We start from the raw sequence: 26,082 nt of genomic DNA on the forward strand, positions 1-26,082 counted from the left end.
GAAGCATCAATGTTGACCTCAATGGGCCGTGTACCTGGGGCAGCGAAAGAACTGAGAAAAAGAGACGACAGTATAGGGAGCCACAGGGGACCCCGAGCCAACAGCCGGAGGTACCAAGGTTTATTGTACATCTTCTTATACACGTTTTCAGGAAAAACAGATCAGAAATGATTAACAACAGAAGTTTAGCAAAGCATGTCAACAATGTACATCTGATTCAGCTATCGTATGTATCTTGCGAACGAGAGCAATCTTGCAGATATATATGTTCTGATAAGAATTTTTACAATAGAAGCAAAGACAAAGAAGGGAGTGAATGCACTGTACTATATACAGCTGGCTTCCTTTAAGCAAAACACCCCTATCTGTGTACTAAAAAACAGACATTTCCCAAGGGCAATTCACTCAGGTCCTTTCAGGTTATTTTTAACCTTACGATCTCGAGTTTTCTCAGAGATCTTGGAGCCTGAATGAATATGTGCTATGGTCATTGTGGTGTTCTGTTTCCCACACATCAGTTCTTGGATCAGGGTCAGACTTGATCAACGTCCAGAATAAATCAATGATATGGGAAAAGTTGAACAAGATTGCCCGTTAAGCCCTTGAGAACAATTGAGGCTTACATTTCTCATTCTGATGAGCTAACAAAAAAGTAGAATAAAGAAACTACATAGTCTTAAACTTTAAGCTGATTTTTCCATAGACTGCAGCATATTTTCAATATTTGATAGCTTAAGAATAGCACCTCTAAACACAAAAACATCTTTTCTCTATTTGAGAATATCTGATATTTACATATAGAACCAAACACTCTTCACATTTGATCCAAAATTATGGCTGAGCTACAATTACTTTATTTCCACTAGTTGTTGGGAGTCAGTCACTCTTCTGCTTCTGATGTGTTATATTGCTTCTGCCTCTTTCCTAATTAGCAGACCCAGAGTCACCCTAAAATCAGACCAGTTTTTCTTTTTTTTTGGCAGTACAAAATTAAGTTGTTTAATTTCCAAATATTAAAAGGTCTTATTAATTGAATCTAAACTTTACCCATCATATAGCTATCTATCCTGCACCATGGCTAACTGCTAATATAAAATACTTAGCTCTAGAAAGAAGAAATGTCATTATGTAATATACAATATTGTCACCTTTTTTACATTACTTGATGAGTCATTAATAAATACACAAATCTGCACAAAGTATATGTCATTGGAAAAGCACAGGAAATATTTGCAAGAAATGAAAGCACCTGACAATCAGCAGAGATGGTGTCTTAAAGGACAAGTTGAGCTTTTCAAGTAATCCCACATGTATGAATCATTAATATATCTTCAATTATTTAGGACACAATTTTTATTTTTTAATGAATGCATCATGAGAAGATTTATAATAATCTTTTCAGTGGCTACAGTAAGTAACATTTCCATTTACCTAAATAAGAATATGTCTTGTTTTATACAAGTGCCCACAACCACATTCTGATACTAAAAACCAATCGTGACACTATCCAATTGTCCATAGATATCAGAAAAGAACACTTCAGCATTTTTTAATACCTATGTTATAAGGAACTGCAGCAGAAAGATAATTATGCCCACTATAATTACCTGACATGTAATTCCACATGTAAAATATAGTAACATAAACACATAAGTGTTTCTAATCATAGTTATCTACCTATGGGACCAAATCTAGCTTTTCTCACTTTTTTCCTAACTAGAAACTTCATGGGTGAGTCAGAGCTAGAACTCAAAAGAAAGCAAGGAGGGAAATGAGTCAGGAAGTCTTTGAAAAAAGGCTAAAAAAAATACCTAATTTTCTTATTCATATTAATAGAAAACAGTTCTGTCCCCATAATGTCATCTGATACTATACATGCAAAGTTAATAGCATAAGTAAAAAGCCTTTCACAAATTCTACAAACAATTCTTTTGAGTCCAGACCCTCTTTCTTCACTCCTCCTGTCCTGTTTCTGACTGGGGAGTGGGAGGAAGGCACAGAATTCTCAGCATTGATCACACATCAGAACAAGGCCTGCTTATCTGGAATCAGCCTTTCCCATTAGGAGGAGCTCAGTCCCACAACCCTTGAGAACCACATGGCTTAGATTTCATTACCTATGAATCATGTTCCTATCAAGGGAACATTCAGAAAGCAGGATAAACTGAAAGGCTTCTGCATGTCCATTTGTGGTGTGAATGTTTACAGAGGCTTGTAACATCCATTGCAATAAGACCTGGTGATTGCCCACACAAGGCAGAAGCAAGATCCTGCTTAGCATCTACCAAAATGTGAACACAATTCCTTTTCCTCTTGCCTTCTACTCTATGCTCCAATAAGTTTATAGCCTGTAGATACTCAATAGATGACAAATTCAATAATTCTGTAGCCCCAAGCACACCAAGAATTATTTTTCATTAATAGGTATAATTGTATTGTCCCATTAATCAGTAATGCATTAAAAACTGGTTCTTATAAATTGTAATGGCAACACAGTTTAGTTGGAAAAAGATGGCATTTACGTTCAACAATCTATAGCCTACCCCAAGCTACCAAACATTTATAACTGCCATCCTGTCATAGTTCTGGTTCCCTTGCTATGGTATGGGGATGGAACCTGATTGCAAACAAGTGCTATGGGATTTTGATAGAGAGAAGGCTGGATACATGTTTACAGCAGCCGGGCAAGGGCAGCATGCACTTTCCAGTTTATCACTTTGACATTCCTCCCTGTAAAGCCACAGGGAATAAGGCAGTGACATTTGTGAGATAACAAGTTCACTGGAGATTGTCTTTGGGATTGAGTCAGGTCTCAAAGCAGAATTTAAACAAGTGTGTACCCCAGCAGTCCCAGTCTGGTTATAGTCTTACCTGCACTTGTTTCAAACACAGCAGGCATGCACCTATCACCTCTCCATCCCACTCCCGGTGGCTACAATGGATACCAGAGTTCACTTCTAATTGGCTTATTCACTCTGAAAACATACACACACACACACACACACACACACACACACACACGCACACACACACAGTCTACTTTTAATGATGTCTGAGTTTCTTGCGGGTTTCTTCTCCTTGCTCATTGAGGCAAAGATCAGTGATTGAAAAAGAAAAAAAAAATGTCTGTTGAGTACAAGGTTCAGTCCAGTTCCTTCTCTAAAAACATTATGCTGTAGCAAGTCCTAATTAACCTTCATTTAAACTATTCATTAGATTAACAGATCTGTGCCATTCCTTCTGATAAGCTCACCAAATTAATATCCATAGCATGACAAACTTACAGGCATCTTCCTAGCCTTCTACCCAATTATGGGCCCACTAGTCAGGCTGTACTTTTATGAAGAGTCAATTGTGTTTGTTCCTACTTTGTTTATACCAGGTGAAGTTATCAAGGCAATTAAAATATTTAATGAACTATTGTGTTAGCCACTGAAATATGAGTTCAAAAAACAATGGAAGGTGTTTTACTATGAAAACCAAGGTGAATGTTGTGAAAAGATGTTCTAAATAGGACCACTATCAAAAATTGCTACGGAAATTCATGTGAATAAAATGGGGGAATCCAAAAAATTTAGATGGAATCTGGAAATAGGCAGCCTCATACATATTTTTAAATCTGACCCTTTCTAAAGAAATGGAACCTGGAAATAGGATATGAGAGACATAGATTCATGGATTCAGTTTTGTCAAGAAAAAAGATACAGAACTCCAAGTGGTGGAGATCTGCTCAAAAAAAGGCCTCAGATTATGTTAATGAAGTTGGCAAATGAATATATATTTAAATTTTTTACATTAAAATAAAACATTTAAGTGTGTATGTTTTATTTTTTATGATTCCCCCTCAAAATGACTTTTTCAATTAACCTACCACCCATTGTTCCCAATTGCTTCATGTAAGAAGTCTGTTTCTGTTTTTCTAATCTAACCACATTTCACTTTCTCCTGTTACTGTGCTTCCCCAAAGGCAAATGCCTCAGAATAGTATTTATTAAGAAATCTTCCTATAGCATGATGGAAAGTGCTGGCAAGTAAAAAGATAGCAAGTCTTTGCATTTGAACAGGGAGTAGTGATAAGGAATCCTGTCAACCTGCATGAATTAAGATTTCATTTTGGCTTCAATTTACTTCTAACCCTGTTATCAACCCATGACATTTTGCACTACTAGGGGGAGAGGGTGGCTAAGTCATTGGTGCAGATGTAATTTATGGCAATTTAAACTGAGTCAAGAAGTTAATTACTTTGAAATAATGCATGCATCTCACACTGAGTTTAACCAGGGTTTATTAAAAGATGGGTTACTTATGCCTTTTTGCCCTCCACATATCCTCCTTTAAAAACAAGTTTACCAGGAATTAAGCAAGAACTCCCATAGTGTTAATATCTTCTGAATTGTGAGCTTTTTATAACATGACTTGTCAGAATGCAAATGGTTAAAAACAACTCCACAGCTCACCTTCATCACCCTTCAGGTACATTATCAGCAAAAGGCACATTTCTCTTCACTCTAGAATTGTAGAAAATGACACTGTTGTGAAGCCTCTGGGATTCCTCACAAAACATGAATATTCAGCACCAAGAACAGAAGCTTCAGCACATCAAATTAAATGCAACCTTAAGAAGAGCTTATCATTCTTAAGTCCTTTGCATCTCTTCCCCCCAGACTTCCCTTCCCAATTGTGGAAGATGAGTGGGCATCTCTACCCAGTCATCATGAATTTTACATACCTGAGTCTTCACTCAGGCAAATAGTTGCCTTCACTGGGACTCCAGGTTGAGGAGCTTGGGTTGATCACCTGGAACAGCCATGTAACCACCAAATAGTCAGCATTACATGGGATGAAGTTATCACTGACAAGCTTCACAATGCTGTTCAAGTCCTATAAAAGTACATACGTGTTAGGAATTCTCAATTAGGACTGTTTGTTTGCAAGTAGCAGAAATCTAACTGAAGCTGGTTTATGCAACAGCAGGAATATATTGTTATGCTTAATCTGGAAGTTACAGAGGGGTGGACTGGTCTCAGGCACAGAAGGTTGAAGGGGTTCAAACAGTGTTATCATGTCTCTCACTCTTTCCCTAATCGCTGCTCTCCCAGATAACCCTCACTGTATAAAGGCAGAGATAATGTATATGGTCCTCAGAGCCTACAAATTCAGCAAAAAGAGTACCCCGAATGTCTATGTCAGCCTTTCGATTGTGCAATCCCTATTTGGATTATATGCCCAAGCTTTTGTCAGGGAAATCAGGGCCAAATAATTAAGAACACTTTCAGAATTGCATGCCATGGCAAAAAAAGACAGTTCCAAAAACAAAATAAAAACTAGATACAGAACAGACAAAAAATAAATAAAATAAAATAACCAACATCCACAAATATGCCTTAAAGGAGCCCAAAGGAGTGGTAGACAGGGAAGATATATGTCAGGTAATGAAAAGGATGCAAGTTTTAGAGTCAGAGTTCTGTCTTTGAAAACCATTCATACCACCTACTAGCAGTAGGTCCCTACATTACTCATCTCTCTAAGCCAGTCTTCCCACCTGCAAAGCAAGTCCTAGTTTGCAGGATTATTTCAAGAATTAGATCCCTCTTTGTAAAGTATTTAGCATAGGGCCATTTAGATAGTAGACATTCAGTAAAAGACATTTTTTATTATTTGGGGGAGGCAAAGGAGCCAAGATTAATTCTAATCTCAACCAAAAGGAAATAGAGAGTTGAAAAGAAATAATAAAAATAAAGTGCACTTTCTCTAACAGGGAGTAAATAAATGGCCATATTTGCTTTGAAATATTTCAAATAAAAATTAACATAAACTTGTAAAATAACAACTATTTAATATAAGTATCAATGTATTGTTATATGGTGAAGTAATATAGTGACTCATTTACAAGCCAAGCATGTGCTCAGAGTGTGTAGATGCAATAAATACATGGCAAATTGTTTCAGTCTCCAAATTCACATGGATATTTAATACACACTGAATAATTAGCACAACTCAAAATGGTCTAAATGTGTTTCTAAAAACAGAAGAAGGAGAAGGCAGCAGCAAAGGCTTATGGATGAGCAGGGAGTGGAAGGCTATTTAGAGTTAGAAATCACATTTCTGGCTCTCACACTAACCTCCTCTGTGACCTTGCCTGCCAGTCTATTAACTTTTCAATGCTTTCCTCGTCTATGAAAGAGGGAGCTGCTGGGCCCAAATCACCTCCAGAAGACAGTTTGTGTTTGAGAACATGTCATGAAAAGGAAGAAGGTTTATTTCAATCTTTAAATTTTATCTCACCCTCCCAGGACAAATTTATTAAATGAGCAATTAATTAACACATACCTATTTTTCTTATTTGTTGCACATATATGTTAACTGGGTTTTAATGTGTAAGACCAAATCTATTAAATAGGCATATTTCAGAGTTAAGATGGGAATTCAAATCCACAGAATCACAGCGCTATGGAGCCAGAGGTAATCTTAGAACTGAACTAGCCTAACTTCTTAATTTCACAGATGAAGAGAATCAGAACCAAATTTATATTTTCTGGGCCTGAACTTCTATTCTACCATTCCACTTAACTTAGAGATTTTTAAAGGTTTAAAAGTTACTGTTTAAGGCAGTAGTATGTCTCTCAACTACAAAGGGAGAAAACTATAAATAAGAAAAAAAAAAGAAAAATGTAAGAGGCAAGACTGAACACAAATGATCTAAACGGGGTCCTGAAACTGGTTGAAAAAATGTCCTTGAGAAGGGAGACTTTGCAAAGCCATTAACCACAGGGATGAATGGAAGAGCAGAAAGGGAAAGAGAGTCTCAGAGAATTGTCACTTAATCTCCATGTGCCACAAAAGCAGCACATTGCTATCTATGAAGTGAAGAATCAGGGAGGTGCAAGTCAGAAAGAGAACTAAATAAATACTAGAATTTAATGAAAACATTCACTTTATTAACCAGTGTAAGGTTACTCAATTAGCAGTTGATAAGGAAAATGTTAAATAAATAAAATGTCATCATACCCTGCAACTGTTTTGAGTAATTACAAGAAAATTCTAAACAAAGAGATGATTATTAGTAGGCAATAAGTGCCAAGTGCCCAGATAAATCACCAAACCAGTTGTATTTAATTACACAAATTTTCAAAAAATAGAAATAAACAGCCTCTGCAACCTTATCTTTATGGCCCTGAGAACAACTGCTAAGTGTCTTGAACAAGATGTTTGGAATGCTAGAGTAAGGTGCTCAGCAGATCTTCTCATAAAGCAATGATAAAACTGAATGAAATTATCAAAAGCTAACATCTCAGAATTTTGAAATGGGCCAAAGGTACAATTTCATTGTAAATGGACCAAAGGCATACAACAAACCGTGAAATGTCTATTCAAGAAAAAAAAAAAAATCCTGAGTTTTTGGTAATAATAGGAGGAGTCTGTGGTGTTTTGGCCTGGAGCTATTACCAACCCCCAACCAGCACCATCAGTTTCCAGCTCTACTGAGGTGGGGTGAGCTGTGAAAAACAGCAATTTTATTACGTGAGAGGAATGTCTTGACTTGGAGGAAAGGTCAGAAAAAGCCCATGCTCCTGGGCACTGTCAGAAAGAGTAGCCATCTTGATGTTAAAAGAATGGAGAAGACCAAGGTCGTAAATGGCCTAAGGTGATGATGGTTGGATCTAGTAACAAACTGGCAGACTAGCTAGAAATTTAACAAGGAGATCCAGAGAATGAGATATACATATTAGGCCTTGAAGAGGTTACATATCCCCCGTAGTCTGAGAAGCTGCACATTAGTACATGGTGAGACTAGGTAGTAATTCACACACCCCTGGCTGATCATGAGGCCATATACACAGGTAGAGATGAAACAAGAGGGCAAAGTAGCAAGTCAGGAAAGACTTGTAAATTGATGGAACATTGAATGAATTCCCCAAACCACACATATATCCTTTGACAAAGAGTGGAAATGTTACTGGTTTGTGATGTTTGAACATGAAGTAAATCAAAATATGTCACACCAAAATATGCTACTTTAACACAAGGATTATTTTGAGCTGAAGGCATTTGAGAAGCAGATATAAGAAAAGCTCCCTGCCTTCTCCTTATTTGGCTAAAAGCAGGACATAAAGTTTTGAAGGTGTCTCTCCTGTCCTTTCCATCAAGAAGGACAAAAGTTAATCACTGGACACAACTCTAGATCTTATCAGCCTGGTAGCCTTTATCTACCGGTAGTTTTTCATGTATTTTACCTTCCAATGGTTTGCTGCTCTCAGAGGCCTAAAATGGCTTTCCTTTGTCCTGTCATTTCTTTACGAAGAATATATTGTTCTTTGTTGAATATGCTATATAAACCTGAATTCTAAGCCACCTCTTTGAGTTACTCTTCCTTGAGTTCCTCATATACACACATGTTAACAAGCTTCTGCTTGATTTTGTCTTGCTAATTTTTTATTACAGAACCTCAGCCAAGAACCTAAGATGAATGGAGGAAAAATGTTTCTTCCTCCCCTATAAACACAACCTCTGACCAATCATTGGCTGAAAACCAAGCCATGTTGACTCAAGGATGACCTCTAAGAAACCAGATTTTTAAATAAAAGCAAGAATTAAGAAAAAACAACAAAAACACTGAAGAGACATCAGTGGCTACACATCAAAGGAGAGATAGACTTCACAGAATTAGTCCAGGCAACTTACTAAACAAGGAAATAACATAGAGGCAACAAAACCCAGAAAGGAATAAATCAGAATCCAGAATTTTTACAATACATCAAAAATGTCCAGTTTTTAACAACAAAAAAGTTAGATATAAAGAGAAATAGGAGGGGTGCCTGGGCGGTTCAGTGGGCTAAGCGTCCGACTCTTGATTTTAGCTCATGATCTCACAGTTGCACGTCAGACTTCATGCTGAGTGTGGGTCCTGCTTAGGATTCTCTCTTTCCCTCTCTGCCCCTCCCCTTATCTCTCTCTCTCTCTCTCATAAATAAATAAACATTAAAAAAAAGAAAAAAAAAGGAAAGTTTTATTCCTACTGGAGGAAGAAAAAAATCAGACAATTGGAACTGTTTCTGAGGGTTTCCAGATAGTGGCTTTGGCAGAGAAAGACTACCAAACTGCTATTATAAATATGTTCAAAATACTAAAAGAACCATGCTTAAAGAATTAACAATTAAGAATTAAGAACCTTGGGGCGCCTGGGTGGCTCAGTCGGTTGAGCGTCCGACTTCAGCTCAGGTCACGATCTCACAGTCCGTGGGTTCGAGCCCCGCGTCGGGCTCTGGGCTGATGGCTCGGAGCCTGGAGCTTGCTTCCAATTCTGTGTCTCCCTCTGTCTCTGCCCCTCCCCCGTTCATGCTGTGTCTCTCTCTGTCTCAAAAATAAATAAACGTTAAAAAAAAATTTAAAAAAAATTATTAAAAAAAAAAAAAGAAGAACCTCAAAACAGTTCTTTTCTAGCAAAAGAACCACCTTGCTTTAAATGCACCATACCATAATGGACAACCAGTGAGCAGAATGGGCAGAGTCTGAGTGGACAGAATGTCCAGAAGATGGAAAATTGGCTTGAAAATGGAGAAAGTGCTTGGGAATATCTTTTAGCTTCTCTCGTTTTTTTAATGTTTATTTATTTTTGAGAGAGAGACAGAATGTGAGCAAGAGAGGGGCAGAGAGAGAGGGAGACACAGAATCCAAAACAAGCTCCAGGCTCTAAGCCATCAGCACAGAGCCCGACATGGGGCTCGAACCCACAGACCATGAAATCATGACCTGAACTGAAGTCAGCCACTTTATCAACTGAACCATCCAGGCGCCACTTTTTTAGCTTTTCAAGTGAGTTACAGTCAAATAATTCAACAGTTAAAACAACTAAAGAGTCACTATTCATACATCCCCTACTAGAAAAATATGCAATTTCGCAAGGCCTGGATTTTTTTTCTTCAAGTTTTTATTTAAATTCCAGTTAGTTAACACACAGTGTAATATTAGTTTCAGGTGTAGAATTTAGTGATTCATCACTTACATACAACACCCAGTGTTCATCACAAGTGCCCTCCTTAATCCCCATCATCTATTTAGCCCATCCCCCTGATCACTGCTCCTCCAACAGCCTGCAGTTTGTTCTCTATAGTTAAGAGTCTGTTTCCTGGTTTGCCTCTTTTTTGCTCCCACTATGTTCATCTGTTTTGTTTCTTAAATTCCACATATGAGTGAAATCATATGGTATTTGTCTTTCTCTGACTGACTTATTTCACTTAGCAAAATATTCTCTAGCTCCATCCAGATCATTGCAAGTGGCAAGATGTCATTCTTCTTTTTTATAATGTCTTGATTTTTAAAATAATGATTCAAATGTTAACAGAAATACCACAGAATGTAAACTTTGTTGAGAACATTAGAAGAGATTTCATTCTTCAAGAAAATTTCACTGGTAATTAGGTAAATGTAAATAAAATAACAAGGGGATAACATTTTGCACACCGTAGCTGGTAAATATATATATATATATATAAACATAAATAATATCCATTGCTGCCAATGCATGAAAAGAAATACTCTCACGCTAATAGCATAAATTGGTGCAACCATTTTAGAGGGTAATTTGGCATCTATTTTAGGTGTGCATGTCTTTTCACTCAGTGATTCCACTTCTGTGAATCTATGCTACAGAATCCTGACATATTCAAAGAAACATGTTCAAAATTATTATTGCCTTCTTTTTACAGTTAAAAACAAAAACAAATTTTATCAACAGGGAAAAGCACACATTAATTAAGATTATAGTATGCTAGTGATGCAATACAACCATTTTAAATCATGAAACAACTTCTATATGCTGATTTGCAAAGTGGTTCCAGGTATACTAACTGAAAAGAAGGGGAAATTCCAGAAAATCTTCATAGTATGATTTTGTTTATGGAAATATTTTTCGTATAGATAGGGTGTATTTGTGCATACATGTGCACACATGTGATTCCAAATGCAAAGAAAAATATATGGAAAGACATGTACCAAACATGATAGGTGTTCTCACTGGGAAAAGGAGGAGATTGGGAGATGAATAAGAGGGAAGTTAATAGTTTTTACACTCTACTTACTAATAAATTTTTAAATAATTCTAAATTATTGAAAATTTCAATTGGGGCATCTGAGCGGCTCAGCTGGTTGGGCCTCCGACCTCAGCTCAGGTCATGATCTCATGGTTGGTGAGTTTGAGCCCTGTGTAGGGCTCTGTGCTGACATCTCAGAGCCTGGAGCCTGCCTCAGATTCTGTGGGTTTCTCTCTCTCTGTCCCTCCCCTGCTCACCCTTGGTCTCTCTCTCTCTCTCTCTCTCTCTCTCTCTCTCTCTCTCTCTCTCTAAAATAAATAAACATTGAAAAATTTTAGGGGCACCTGGGTGGCTCAGTTGGTTGAGTGTCCGACTTCAGCTTGGGTCATGATCTCACGGTTTGTGAGTTCGAGCCCCACGTCAGGCTATGTGCTAACAGCTCAGAGCCTGGAGCCTGCTTCGGATTCTGTGTCTCCTCCTCTTTCTGCCTCTCCCCTGCTCATACTCTGTCTCTCTCTGTCTCTCAATAATAAATAAACGTTAAAAAAAATTAAAAAAAAATTAAAAGAACATTTCAATCACGCATACATTACTTTTTTGAATAAAAGTATTTTGAATCATTATCAATAGCTCTATCTGATATCTATCTTTCTGATTTGGTCCAGATAAAGCCCTAGAAGCTGGATCTAATAACCAAGACTTCTTCCATCAATATAAATTAGGTAGAAAAATTACTGCTAATTTTCCAAAACTAAAGGAAAGAACAATAAATCTGTTGGAAGAAACATAAGGATCAAGCAATGGATAGTCTCAATTTAAATTCAACAAACATTGATCTAGTACTAGCAATCTGTCAATCACTGTGAGTTGCTTGGCACTGATAGATTGCTAAAAGAGATATAAGCCCTGGTCTCAAGGAGTTCTCAGTTTAGAAGAAGCACTTGACATATCGATTGCTTCAGTATCCTGAGATAAATACAGTAATTGAAGCATCAAGAGACATAACAACAGGAGCTCCTGGGTAGCTCAGTCGGTTGAGCCACAGACTCTTGATTTCAGCTCAGGTCATGATCTCATGGTTCATGAGTTCAAGCCCTGCATTGGACTCTGCACTGACAGTGCAGAGCCTGCTTGGTATTCTCTCTCTCCTTCTCTTTCCGTTCCTCCCCTGATTGGTTCCTCTCTGTCTCTCTGTCTCTCTGTCTCTCTCTCTCTCTCTCTCTCAAAATAAATAAATAAACAAACAAAATTAAAAGGAAAAAATAAGAAGCTATAACAACAGTGAAGAGGAGTACCAGAAAGGAAGTCTGCATGATGTCTGCTCCTAGACTCCAAGGTATTAATCTCTAGGAACAGAGACTCATCCATTTGACTACAAATAAGCTCAATTAAAAAAAAATACTGAATAGGCCATGGAGGCCTTAACAACTATTTAATACATTATTTTACTTAAGAAGTCAAAAAGCACTCCCAACAAACAAGAATCCAGGGCCAGATGGCTTTTCAGGGGAATTCTACCAAACATTTAAATAAGAGCAAACACCTATTCTTTTGAAGTTGTTCCAAAAAACAGAAATTGAAATAAAACTTCCAACTCATTCTACAAGGCCAGCATTGATTCCAAAACTGGATAAACACTCCACTAAAAGAGAAAACTACAAACCAATTTCCCTGATGAACATAGATGCAAAAATTCTCTACAAGATACTAGCCAAACTGGATCCAACAATACATTAAAAGAATTATTCACCACGACCAAGTGGGATTTATTCCTGGGATGCAGGGCTGGTTCAATATCTGCAAATCAATCAATGTGATACATCACATTAATAAAATAAAGGATAAGAACCACATGGTCTTCTCAAGAGATGTAGAAAAAGGATCTGACAAAATACAGCATCCTTTCTGGATAAAAACCCTCAAGAAAGTAGGGATAGAAGGAACATGCCTCAAGATCATAAAGGTTATCTATGAAAGATCCACCACTAATATCATCCTGAATGCAAAAAAACTGAGAGTTTTCCCCTTAAGGTCAGGAACATGACAGAGATGCCCACTCTCACCACTGTTATTCAACATAATGTTGGAAGCCCTAGCCTCAACAATCAGACAACAAAAACAAATCAACGTCATCAAAATCAGCAAGGAGGAAGCAAACTTTCACTCTTTGCAGATAACATGATACCCTATATAGAAAACCCAAAAGACTCCACCGAGAAGATGGTAAAACTGATACATTAATTCAGCAAAGCCATAGGATATAAAATCAATGCACAGAAATCAGTTGCATTCCTATACACCAATAATGAAACAGCAGAAAGAGAAATCAAGGAATTGATCCCATTTACAATTGCACCGAAAACCATAAAATATCTAGGAATAAACCTAAACAAAGAGGTAAAAGATCTATACACTGAAAACTATAGAAAGTTTATGTTACAGAATTGAGGAAGACCCAAAGAAATGGAAAAACATTCCATGCTCATGGATTGGAAGAACAAATATTGTTAAAGTGTTGATACTACCCAAAGCAATCTACATATTCAATGCAATCCCTATCAAAATAACACCAGTATTCTTCACAAGCTAGAATAAACAATACTAAAACTTATATGGAACCAGAAAAGATCCTGAACAGACAAAGCAAGGTTGAAAAAGAAAATCAAAGCTGGAGGCATCACAATTCTGAACTTCACACTGTATTACAAAGCTGTAATCATCAAGACAGTATGGTACTGGCACAAAAACAGAAACATAGATCAATGGAACAGAATAGAGAACCCAGAAATGGACCCACAAATATATGGCCAACTAATCTTCAACAAAGCAGGAAAGAGTACCCAGTGGAAAAAAAGACAGTCTCTGCAGCAAATGGTGTTAGGAAAACTGGACAGTGACATGCAGAAGAATGAAACTGGACCACTTTTTCACACCATACACAAAAATAAACTCAGAGAGGATGAATGTAAAGACCTAAATGTAAGACAGGAAGCCATCAAAATCCTAGAGGAGAAAACAGGCAACAAACTCTTTGACCTCAGCCACAGCAACTTCTTATTTGACATGTCTCCAGAGGCAAGGGAAACAAAAGCAAAAATGAGCTGTTGGGACCTCATCAATATAAAAAAGCTTCTGCACAGGAAAGGAAACAATTGGAAAAGCTAAAAGGTAACCAAAAGAATGGGAGAATATATTTGCAAATGACATATCTGATAGAGGGTTAGTATCCAAAATCTATAAAGAATATCCAAAAAACAAATAATCCAGTGAAGAAATGGGCAAAAGACATGAATAGACACTTTTCCAAAGAACACATGAATAGACACTGTTCCATTGATGGCTAACAGACACATGAAAAGATGCTCAACATCACTCATCATCAGGGAAATACAAATCAAAACCACAATGAGATACCACCTCAGAATGGAAATACAAATCAAAACCACAATGAAATACCATCTGTCAGAATGGCTAAAATTAACTCAGGAAATAACAGATGTTGGCAAGGATGCAGAGAAAGGGGAACCCTTTTGCAGTGCTGGTGGGAATGCAAACTGGTGCAGCCACTCTGGAAAACAGTATACAAAAACTTAAAAACAGAGTTAATCTATGAATCAGGAATTGCACTACTGTGCATTTACCCAAAGGACATAAAAATGCTGATTCGAAGAGGCACATTCATCCCTATATTTATAGCAGCTCTATCAACAATAGCCAAATTATGGAAAGAGCCCAAATATCCATCAACTGATGAATGAATAAATAAGATGTGGTACAACACACGCGCGCGCACACACACATACACACACACACACACACACACACACACACATACACACATACACACAATGGAATATTACTTGGTGATCAAAAGTAATAAAATCTTGCCATTTGCAATAATATGGATGGAATAGAGTGTATTCTGCTAAGTGAAATAAGTCAGAGAAAGTAAAATACCGTATGATTTCACTCATATGTGGAATTTAAGAAACAAAACAGATGAACATAGGGCAAGGGAAGCAAAAATAAGATAAAAACAGAGAGGAAAACAAACTATAAGAAATTTAAATACAGAGAACAAACAGGATTGCTGGAGGGATGTTGGGAGGGGGGATGGGCTAAGTGAGTGATGGGCATTAAGGAGGGCACTTGTTGGGATGAGCACTGGGTGTTACACGTAAGGAATAACTATATTCTATTCCTAAAATCATTATTACACTATATGTTAACTAATTTCGATTTAAATTGTTAAAAAGGAAGTGTAAAAGCAGGGGCACTTGGGTGGCTCAGTTGGTTAAGCACCCTACTTTGGCTCAGGTCATGATCTCTTGGTTCATGGGTTGGAGCCCTGCGTCCAAATCTTCACTAAAGTGCAGAGCCTGCTTGGGATTCTTTCTCTCCCTCTCTCTTTCTGCTCCTCCCCACCTCCTCTCAGAATAAATAAACTTAAAAAAGTAGAAAAGTAAATCTCCATGTCAACATCATGTTATATATTTTAGCTTACTATAAACAAATTAAAGATTTGGCATTACATCATTTATTTATTTATGTATTTATTGCTGAGTAGTTCCCATCAATAAAAGCTATGGGCAATTATTCATTCATTTGTAGTTTACAAAGCACCTATCTGTATAGCATTTTATTTCATTCTTACAATTTTTCTGTTAGATGGGAGAAATTTTTCCCATTGCATAGATTAGAGAATGGAGGTTTAGTGAGATTACAATAGACTGTCCCTAGACGACATTCTGCATAAAATGCAGCATTTTTCTTCATCTGGAGGAAGACTTTGGATTTGCAGTACAAAATTTAATAATTTGAGAAAATATAACAAAGTGTTCCTGTTTTCTCCATAATTAATGGAAGGACCTTTTTTATACCATGCTGATGTGATTATAGTAATCATCATGGTAACAAGAATAGAATATACTAAAAAAGGGAGAAAATATCAAGCTAAATCTTCCTTAGAACTCCTAGCAACTTAGAACTTTGAGCATTTGAAATGCTCAAAGCGGCACCTTATTCTTTTCAGATCTAAGTTCCCTCCATGCAATTGTTTCCTCCATATGAAGAGCTTTCAGTAATTTAATTTTCCATTTCCACATGGTTCAGTAAGTTACTACATCAGCCATGAGACTTCCAGGAAATTTAACACAAAAGAGTTTACTATTTTTTATTTAACACTTTTTTTAACGTTTATCATTTTTTTGAGAGACAGACAGAGCATGAATGGGGGAGGGGCAGAAAGAGAGACACACACACACAGAATCCAAAGCAGGCTCCAGGCTCTGACTGACAGCACAGAGCCCAACGCAGGGCTTGAACCCACAGACTGTGAGATCATGACCTGAGCTGAAGTCGGATGCCCAACCAACTGAGCAACCCAGGCACCCACAAAAGAGTTTATTGTAAAAAGGAAAAGTATTAGAATCACATAATGTAAGTTCCAAGAATATGTTTTCTTCAGGTATGTCTTGATCCAGGGGCTCAAATAATGATGTAAGGACCCAAACACTTTTCTTCTACTGGTTCTGCTTTCCTCAATGCTGGCTTCAATTTCAGGCAGCAAAATAATTGCCAGTAGTTCCAGACCACAGGCTTCCAGGTTGAAATACAGTAGGAAAAGCACATTTACCTTTTCCTTAGCAGCTCAAATAAGTTTTGTTTTGCTTCATTGGTTCTTATTGAATAACATATTTATATCTGAACTTTGGCCAGAGAAAAGTGATAATTCAAATGGTTAGGTATAAATCTCAAGTAATTTCCTTAAACTGGAAGAGAGTCAATGTTAGGCAAAGCACACAAAATGAGAAGGAAAACAACATGTAGCCTCACAGGAAAATTCATATACAGTTGCCAGAAGAAAGCTTAACGGATTCTGAATGGCAGAAACAGTAGTCATTCATGACAGTTCCATACAGGTCTTATATTAAACCCTAAGCCCAATTTTATATTAAATGAAGACTGAGAGTTGGTTTCATAGCATAAAGCTACATAAGAACAAGGAAAGGTGCTATATAGATCAGGTTCCCCGGGAAGCAGACTCTGAAAGGAAGATTGCATGCAGGAAGTTCATTGGGATATGTACTCATCAACACCCATGTGGGTAAAGGAAGCAGTACTGAGCACTGGAAAAAGTTAAACTGCAAAAAAGCAATAAGTGGTCTCATCCAATCCCACATGGAACTCTTAAGCTAGTCTGGTCTTCAGAGTTATACTGAATTGAAAGAAGATTACCAGGACTTTTTCCCCCCCACATTGTCCATAAATTGGATGTAGGCTGTTCCTGAGGAGGGTACATAACCTTGGGGCAAACTGGCCTTCCACTGAGGGCAGTTGCTGGGACTCAGCTGTGCCAGCAGATAACTCTACCAAAAGCCGAAGATGAGGTGTGATACTGAGGTGGGTGATCTAGAGGGCACACCACAAAATTCATGGGTTTACCCCTTGTGCTACCCAGATACATTGGGAGTAAATTAGTTGGCTTCATTTGAAACACTTTCTCCAAGATTCTGGTTGGCCTCTTTTCCTGGAAAGACTTGCAAGTGCAAAGTTAGTGGGATAAACTATAGCCCTTCCACCACTACAGCTGTTCTCAACACCTCAAAAGATATTTATCACCTCCTTCCTCTGCTACCAATCCTAGATTCCTCTCACCCTCAACTGGCACCTCTGCCATTCTAAGCCCCAAGGCTTAAGCCCCTGTTAAGTATACCTTTCTCAGACTGGTTACTGCATTTGTCAATTTGTGTTCAAAATCAGGCAGGATTGTACCAAAAGACACCCAGTGGATCATCTGGGTGTGTTCATTGTATAACAGCAACCCTATCTTCTCTTGATCATAATGATCAATTATCCATGCCAGAATGGTGCCTTCTTTCCCTGTCTTATGGTTTCTTGGCACAAGGATACCAAAGTGACTGGACTCTTAACTATAGATTAGATTTTAATGAGACTCTTGCTGTGTTCCCTAGTAGAAGGATTCTTTCTCTGAGAATCATTATTCTCTACACCCACAGAACCCAGAGTTGTAGGAATTAGAAATACAAATTCCATAAGAGGCTCATTGGGAGTAATAGGAAGCAGGTCAACTCTACTACCATTTATTGCTTCCCAGACCTATATAGTCTACTTACTACGGACACAGCATCACATAATGATTATGATTAAGAGTGTATGTGGTATTCTATGCCCTTAAAAAGCTGTTCATTCATCACTTCATTACTCTGGCAGTCCACATTTTCTCAGTGGTGTGGTAGAGGATAGAGCAATAAGTAATATTGCCATGTGTTCACACGTTATCAAGTGGCCCCTTGGTATGATGCAGTGTTATGTGGAATCCTATATCCATGGATCAAACACTACCAACCTTTTGGATAATAGAGCTAGCTAAATCCTTATGGGCAGGAAAGTCAAAAACATACCCAAAACATATTCTAGTTCCGGTCAACATTAGTTTCTTTTCATTCCAAGGTAGAAGGAATTCAATAAAATCAACTTATAATAATGATTACCAAATGGCTAGTTGGTCTTCTCAAGGAATGGTGCCATTTCAAGGGCTCAGTATTGGCTCTGTTACTGGCAGTTTAGAGATTAAACAGCAACAGAGTGAGACTAAGCTGGGTGAGTTAATGCCCAACACTCGTAGATAGCCTCCATCCTTGCCACCATGGCTACTCCCAGAATTGAGTTGGTAATGACAGAAACTGGTTGACATATCCTGGACAAATCATTATTGTTCACTTAGTTGTTCAGTGTCACTTCTCTATGAATGTTCTCTGGTAAACATTAATATATAATATAAAAGCTTTCAGATAAGATGAAATTAGAAACTAAATTTATACTCCCACCTGAAGCAATTATAAAAAGTGATAAAATATATGAAACCACAGTTTCAACACTCTAGAGAGTAGGCAACAAATGACATTGATCCTATGGGTTAAGGAGATGCAGCTAAGAGTCCATATTTAAAGTATAGAAAGAAAGAAACTGTCAATCAAAATTGTATACCCAGTAACAATATCTTTTAAAGCTGAAGATGAAATAAAGTCTCTTTCAAACATATGAAAACTGAAAGAATTCACAAACAGAAGACCTGCACTATAAAAAAAGTGGAAAAGGGAGTCCTTGAGGCAGTAATAAAATGATACTGAATGGAAACAGGGATCTACACAAAGTAGTTAAGAATAGCAGAAATGGTAACTACATGGGTAAATATTTGTGATTTTTTTTCTTATTATTTAAATATAACTAAAACAAATGATTAAACAAAAAGACTATCAGTGTACTCCAGGATTTGTAACACGTAAAAGTGTGAAATGATAGCATAATGTTGGAAGAAGAAAAATGGAAGGTTACTATCATAAGGTTCTTACATGTTTAACATTATAGATGAAGGGGTATACTACTTGAATGTAGATTGTGATGCATTAAACACGTGTACTTTAAACCCTAAATCAACAACTAAAATAACAAAAAATTACAGCCAATAAGCTAATAGAAAAGATAAAATTGGGCAAAAAAATGCCACAATTAATCCAAATGAAGACATAAAAAGAGGAAAAGAAAACGAAAAAACAGATGGGCATATAGAAGATGAATAGCAAGAGGACAGACTTAAACTTAACCATATCAATAATCACATTAAATGTAAATGGTCTAAACATGCAAATAAGGCAGACTGGAGGGGGAAAAAACCCCAAGACCCAACTATTTGCTGCTTATAAGAAGATAAATTGTAAATAGAGACACAAATGGGTTAAAATTAAATGGATGGAAAAAAAGATATATTTTGATAACACTAATCAAAAGAAAGCTGTGTTGAGTATATTAATTTTGGCATCATCTTCAAGTAAACAGACTGTACTAACTTTTGATAGGATATAATGGGTCATTTCTGCAGGCCCAGAGGATTCAGCAAGAAAATAAGTTATTAGTTTCTCAGGTATTTTAACTTAAATATCCCCATCCCAAGATTCAGCATTCCACTTCCTCCCAACCAGGATCTTTAATTTTCATAGCAGAATTGATGGCTTTGGGAATTCAAATTCTCTGCTCTTAGGGAACCTGATTCTGATCCTGATAGCCAGTGTTCCCATTTCCTGGTTTTGAGATATGTGGGTTTCTTTATATCTTACTGTTGAAATCCTTTGACTTGCACACTTAAATAAGTGACAAATAACCCACAGCCTTTCATTATCTTTCTGCATTGCATCCATGGCACTCAAAGATAACCAGTTTCACAGATATTATGATTATTAGTTCCCCTAAACCTTTCATACCTGAGCTATTGACTCTTCTAGTGTATTTCCTTCTACCAACATCTGATCTTGGTTCAACACTATTAGACATTTGAATAATTTTACTGACACATCATGTCACAGGCTATCTACACTCCACCTACTATTAGGATTGGGGTTCTCATTGCCAGCTGACCAGGAAGTAATCAATTCCAAAATCTCATTTTAGAGTCTACTTCTCATTTAGTCTTCTGGTTCTAACTATCTTAGGTCAGTATCACCAGGAAACAGACTCTAAGATAGATTATTTGCATTCAACTAGCTTATTAGAAAACATTTTTAAGATAAAACGTGATGTAGTTCCAAGAGGTCTCAGCTGATCCCATAGAGAAATCTGAAGTTGTATGTCCCAACTTCAAGCAAGCAAGAGGACCAAGCTCTTATGCCCAACATTGACCAATCTTTGCATATGGGCTGTTCCTGAAGATGGGACATAATCTTGAGCAAAAGACTCTCCTTTGCTTAAAGTAAGGTACACACTCAGCTGTGAGCTGTCAGTAAGATAGACTGGGACAAATCAACTATGTGTACTATAAACCTTAACTTCTAAAACAAGAGGTGAGTGAATTGTATGCCTTCTAATGGTAGAAGATGCTGGGAAGAAATAAGTGGGCAGGTGAGGAATATAGGTAGCATAACACAGATCTACCACAAAGCAATATAAAGTGAAAAGAGGAAAAAAAAGTAATTCTGTTCCTATTCTTAGAGATTCATGAGCTACATAACAACAACAACAAAGTACCACTGCTGCCTCACTTTCTTGGGGGATGGGAAGATGATAATGAGCATACACCTCAGTAGAAATTTTTGGCATCTTTTCCCAAAAGAATATGACAGAAGAGATCCCCTATATTAAATAGTTGTCAAATGGTTATGCACTTATTATAGATGCATAGTGTTTTGTTTTGTTTTGCTTTGTTTTTACATCAGGTAGATAGATGGACATATCAGTCCATCAGAGAGAAAAGGGAAAAGGTTAAGGAAACAAAGAATCTAGCTGATACTCATTTTCAAATCAAACAAAACCATTTTCCAAATGCTAATTTCTCTCAATTGTCAACATGAGCTCAATGCTTCTATTTCATTCTCACTGGACCCATATGGGAGAATTGGTCTACTCAATCCAATAATAATTCTGTCAAAGTCATTTTTTTAATATGTAGAGAAAACATGTCTGTCTGAATTTTTTCCAAATAATCATTATGTGAAGTAAATAATTCCAGATCACAATTTCTTTCTACCTCCATTTAACTCAAGTACTCTCATAAGGAAGCACTTCTCTGTTAGAGTTAATAGCTCTATCCAAAACATATCCATATCCATATCCGTAACAGATCTATCCAAAAGCAAAGAACTGCTCAAAAACCAAATGTATCAGACAGTTTCATTTACCTGCCTAAAAATAGTTTTATTTTAAATTCTATTTCAAATACAACTCACCAAGAACTAATCCTATACATTCTCCAGACAGTGCCTAACAAAGTCACAATCACAGGTTCTAACTACCCCTCCAGAGTAAGCTTTGACAAAGTACATGCCATGAAATTCATATCATAGAACCACCAACTTTTTAAAGAGCTTCAGAAATGAAATAACACCTGCTTTTACATTCCAAAAAGATCACTACAGAATCCTGATGTTCAGGTTACTAACACTAGGGTAATGACATAACTGCATGAGTCTACTCAAGATGCCATAACAAAATACCATAGGCTAAGGATCTTAAGCAAAAAAATTTACCTCTCACAGTTCTGGAGGTGAAGAAGTCCAAGATCAAGGGTATCACCATATTCAGTTCCTTTTAAGGACCTTCTTCCTGGTTTTCAGATACTACTTTCTTGCTTTGTTCCCACATGGCAGAGAGGGAGCTTTGGTCTCTCTTCCTCTTCTTATATGGACACTATTCCCATGACGGTGGCCCCACCTTCATGAACTCATCTAAACCTAACTACCTCCCAAAAGCCCCACCTTCAAATGTCATCACATTGGGGGTTAGAGCTTCAACATATAATTTTGGGGAGGATACATTCAGTCTATTACATTACCACATTCAAGAGATTCAAGATTCAATATTTCAAGGCTCTCTTCAGCACATTAAAGGAATGCCTACATTAGTTGCATTATTATACAAGAATTAAAATTGGTCACAAAAGTATGTTTTAACAACCATTTTTAAACATAATTTTAATGATAAATAACTGGTTAGATAAACACTTTTTGTACTATAGTCTTGAATTTCATTTTGTACTTTAATTAGCTACTTTATCAGCTAATCTAAACATTTGGCATTATACAGAAAGCTCAAGCATTGAGAGACCATGGTTAATTAAATTGCCTGATTAACTAAATGTTAAGGTAGAGGATCTCTTAATTCAACAATTTCTGAAAACACACACACACACACACACACACACACATACACACACACACACTATATCTATCTATGGCTGTGTAGTTAAATACATATATCTAAGTTAATCTTTCTTGGTGCCTCAGAATCTTACAAGGCTTTAAGGAGACTTTGATCAGAAATAATACTATTATACTATAAATGCAGATGGTTCAACATTAGTCTGTCTTATGCATATCATAGTAGATTTGTGTATTTTTCATCTTCTAAACAGGAGATGGAAAATAATTTAGAGTCCTCCATTAAATGGATGCCATACATATTGATAAAGAACATGTATAAGTCCAATCAATCAAGTATTTCAGGGTCAGCAAGAGAAACACCTATATGTTAACCTAGAATAACAAAAGCTTGTCACAAATATTCACAATATCGTAAAGCAGATGAAATTAGTTGTAATAGTATAGCCATTGTGCTTTGGTCCTAGCTACAGAACATCTGGTAGGCTTTAGCAATAATAGTTGTTTGGTCCTGAAAGATGGGACAAATTTTAACTGAAAAACCTAAGTTATATTTCTTTTCCCAGCATTTATACTTCCCAAAAGTGAGGATTTGATTGATGATATTTCAATATTAAATGTTGTATTAAACCCCCCACCTGTCTACTCACTTTCAATCCAGAGCTACCTGGGAAGTGACAGATTCCTTTCATGTTCATCCCATTTACATTCTTATTCTTAGAGCCTGGCCCAATCATCTCTGTTAATTTAGCAACTGGCTCCATCTCCCTAACAGAGCATTCTGTACATATGGCTGGGATTGAAGTAGAAGAGTAAACAGTTGGTGTGAATTTCTATGAACCAGGGATAGGGATATATGAAGTCTAATCAGTCAGGTTTGAAAGTAATGGAAGTTAATTCACAGGAATCTATTTGACTCAGTTTCCTTTATATGAAGCCCTCAAGAATAACATCTTTCAAAGACCTTTTCCCCTAACTCCACCAAACAAAAAAATATGAAGTCTTTCTCTTTATTAGACCATGAACCCAGCTTTTACACAGCACCCAGATTTCTCCCTACACAGTTAACAACTCTTCCATCCCAATTTCATTTAAATAACTTATTTCCAGGAATTCATATGACTCTAATTACACCGAAATTTTTGGAAACATATATTCATTATTTTCAGTAATAACTTTCCTCAGAAGTCTTTTTGTATTTCATGTATCCTAGAGCTTATTCTGAAAATCTCTGGCCACTTGCACATATGATTCTTGAACTGAGTATCTAAATGGTGGTGTTTGGATACACTGGACCAAATAGAGAAATTATCAGTCCACGTTCATGTCTGATCTCATTTTTTCCTACTCTGGGATAAGCAGTGGACTTAACAAGTTTTTCAATGAAACAGACAAATGAAGGTTATACCTTTACTATGTCCCCAAAAGAATATCCTCTCCAAAAAACATTGGTCAACAGTAGTGGTTACCTAATATTTTTATTACTTAGGTCTCACTTTAAATCTATAATATTAAAAACATTCTTACCCAAAGGAAGATAAAGTAAAATAGTCAATTAAAGCATGGTATTGGCTTAAGATGCACTCGACTTCAAAATTTTCACACTTTTTGTAAATTTTCTGTGCTGGAAACCTTTTCTTCTTCCTGTTCAACATTCAGAACAAAGCGTGTACATGTCTACAGACCTATTTGTCAAGAAATAAAAGTAACGAATGAGAGTCATATTTGAATAACAAGAGTGGACTAGACATAAGAGAATAGAACAGGCTTAGGCAGCTTCAATTCCCCATTTTAAAATGACTTACTATTGTTGGGAATATTAGAACATCAAAAGGATAAATTCAAAACTCAAATTAGTTCCTGTCCTCCCAGGAGAGACAGCCTGCATGATTCTGATCTGTCTTTCATGTGTCGTTCTCGCTCAAACTTACACTTTCAAGGGCTAGAGTGTCATTTCAATATGCAAAGGAGCATTGGCATTAATGAGAGTTATATTTAGAATTCCTTCTACTGGGAGATAGAATATAATATTAAACTTGTGAATTTTAAGGTCACAACAAGGACGTATTGACAAGCTAAAGTTTCAAAACTATGTAAATTAGCTACTTGGATAATCACAGGCTGTACAAATCAGCTCATATTAGAAGAGACAAGTTTGTTCATTCTTTCCACAACTAAGGATTTGTCAGAATAGGGCTATGTTATATTCTGATAACAAGCCTAAAATATCACTGATTTATTTTTTAAAAAGTCTATTTCTCCCTCATACCACATAACTACCATGTCAGGTCTTTTTACCCCTGGTGCCGAGTGACAGAGCAACAACCATCTCACAGGCTGTTGGCCACTCTGACAATGGGAAAAAATAGATCTAGACTGTATTGCACAAGTTATTAACTGTTCCTGCCTAGAAGTATCCCTCACATCTCTTACAAATTATTGGCTGAAACAAACCATATGACTGCATCCAACCATAATGGGGAAGGGAAGTGCAATCTTTTTTTTTTTTTATCATAGAACAGCTAAATATATTCTGGATATTGCAAGAGGATACTATTATAGGAAAACTTATTTTCTGGTTGAAACTACCTTCTACATAGAATGCATTTGTTGGCAGCAATGGGGAAGTACAATCTTTAAAAACAACAGCAAAGGTCTGTCCTTAGAAACTTAGAAACTAGTGAAGGAAATCATACATGTACAAAATATATACATAAATGAAGATAACTCTCTATTGTAGTAACTGACATGGAAGAGATAATCAATGATGTGGTAGAAAGTAATGTGAGAGGAAACAGATGAATAAGAAGGCCCATTTCAGATAATGTGGTCAGTTACAAAAACAAAAACAAAAGAGTAGATACATTTGATATCTTACCCTTGACCTCGCAGGTCCACTCTTATTCCTTTTCCACTCTGTGCTTTGAGAGGTTGACATGTGAAAGACAGAAAAATATGCCACTTTGGTATATACTGTTAGTTTGAACTGTAGTCACTTAAAAAATAGCAAATGAAGAGACGGGCATCTCTGAACTCCCCTTATCTGCCTAAAGACAGATTCTCCAAAAGGAGCTCAATTGTCATAAATCTCCTCTCTAGGAGTTGTATCAAATGGGGAAGATTGACTCTTTCTTTGGTGTTGTTGAACTACCAATTTTGGAAAGGAGGGCCCAAAACAAGTCCATTGTTGTGGGGACACAGGGATAACTGTTATGTGAATTGAAAAGTTCTGGGATAAAAGTATCTTTGGGATACAATAATGAAGACCAAGTTTTAAATACAAATGTTTAGGATTAACTTGTAATTGAGTTATTGGATCCTTGACAGAGAATTGGTCCCTAATTCAAGGCACACAGGGTCAGAAGTTAGGGATCTAGAAGTAG

General features: G+C 36.8%; 1 long non-coding RNA gene across 2 annotated transcripts in view; it reads right to left on the reverse strand.

Moving 5' to 3' along the window:
* LOC109267443 (uncharacterized) overlaps positions 1-26,082 on the reverse strand; it is a 92,317-nt gene that overhangs the window by 56,783 nt on the left and 9,452 nt on the right. The window contains exons 1-2 of one of the 2 annotated variants that reach the window (XR_002080100.2): positions 4,730-4,892; positions 4,458-4,508 (exon numbers count right to left, since the gene is read on the reverse strand). The exons of the other annotated variant lie outside the window; for it this stretch is intronic. This is a non-coding gene — a long non-coding RNA (uncharacterized LOC109267443). Of the gene's footprint in view, positions 1-4,457; positions 4,509-4,729; positions 4,893-26,082 lie in introns of those variants that run through there. 2 annotated transcript variants of the gene reach the window in all.

This window comes from Panthera pardus, unplaced genomic scaffold (genome assembly GCF_024362965.1).
Source record: "Panthera pardus isolate Hobbes unplaced genomic scaffold, ASM2436296v1 HiC_scaffold_2, whole genome shotgun sequence".
NCBI classification, from domain to species: domain Eukaryota; kingdom Metazoa; phylum Chordata; class Mammalia; order Carnivora; family Felidae; genus Panthera; species Panthera pardus.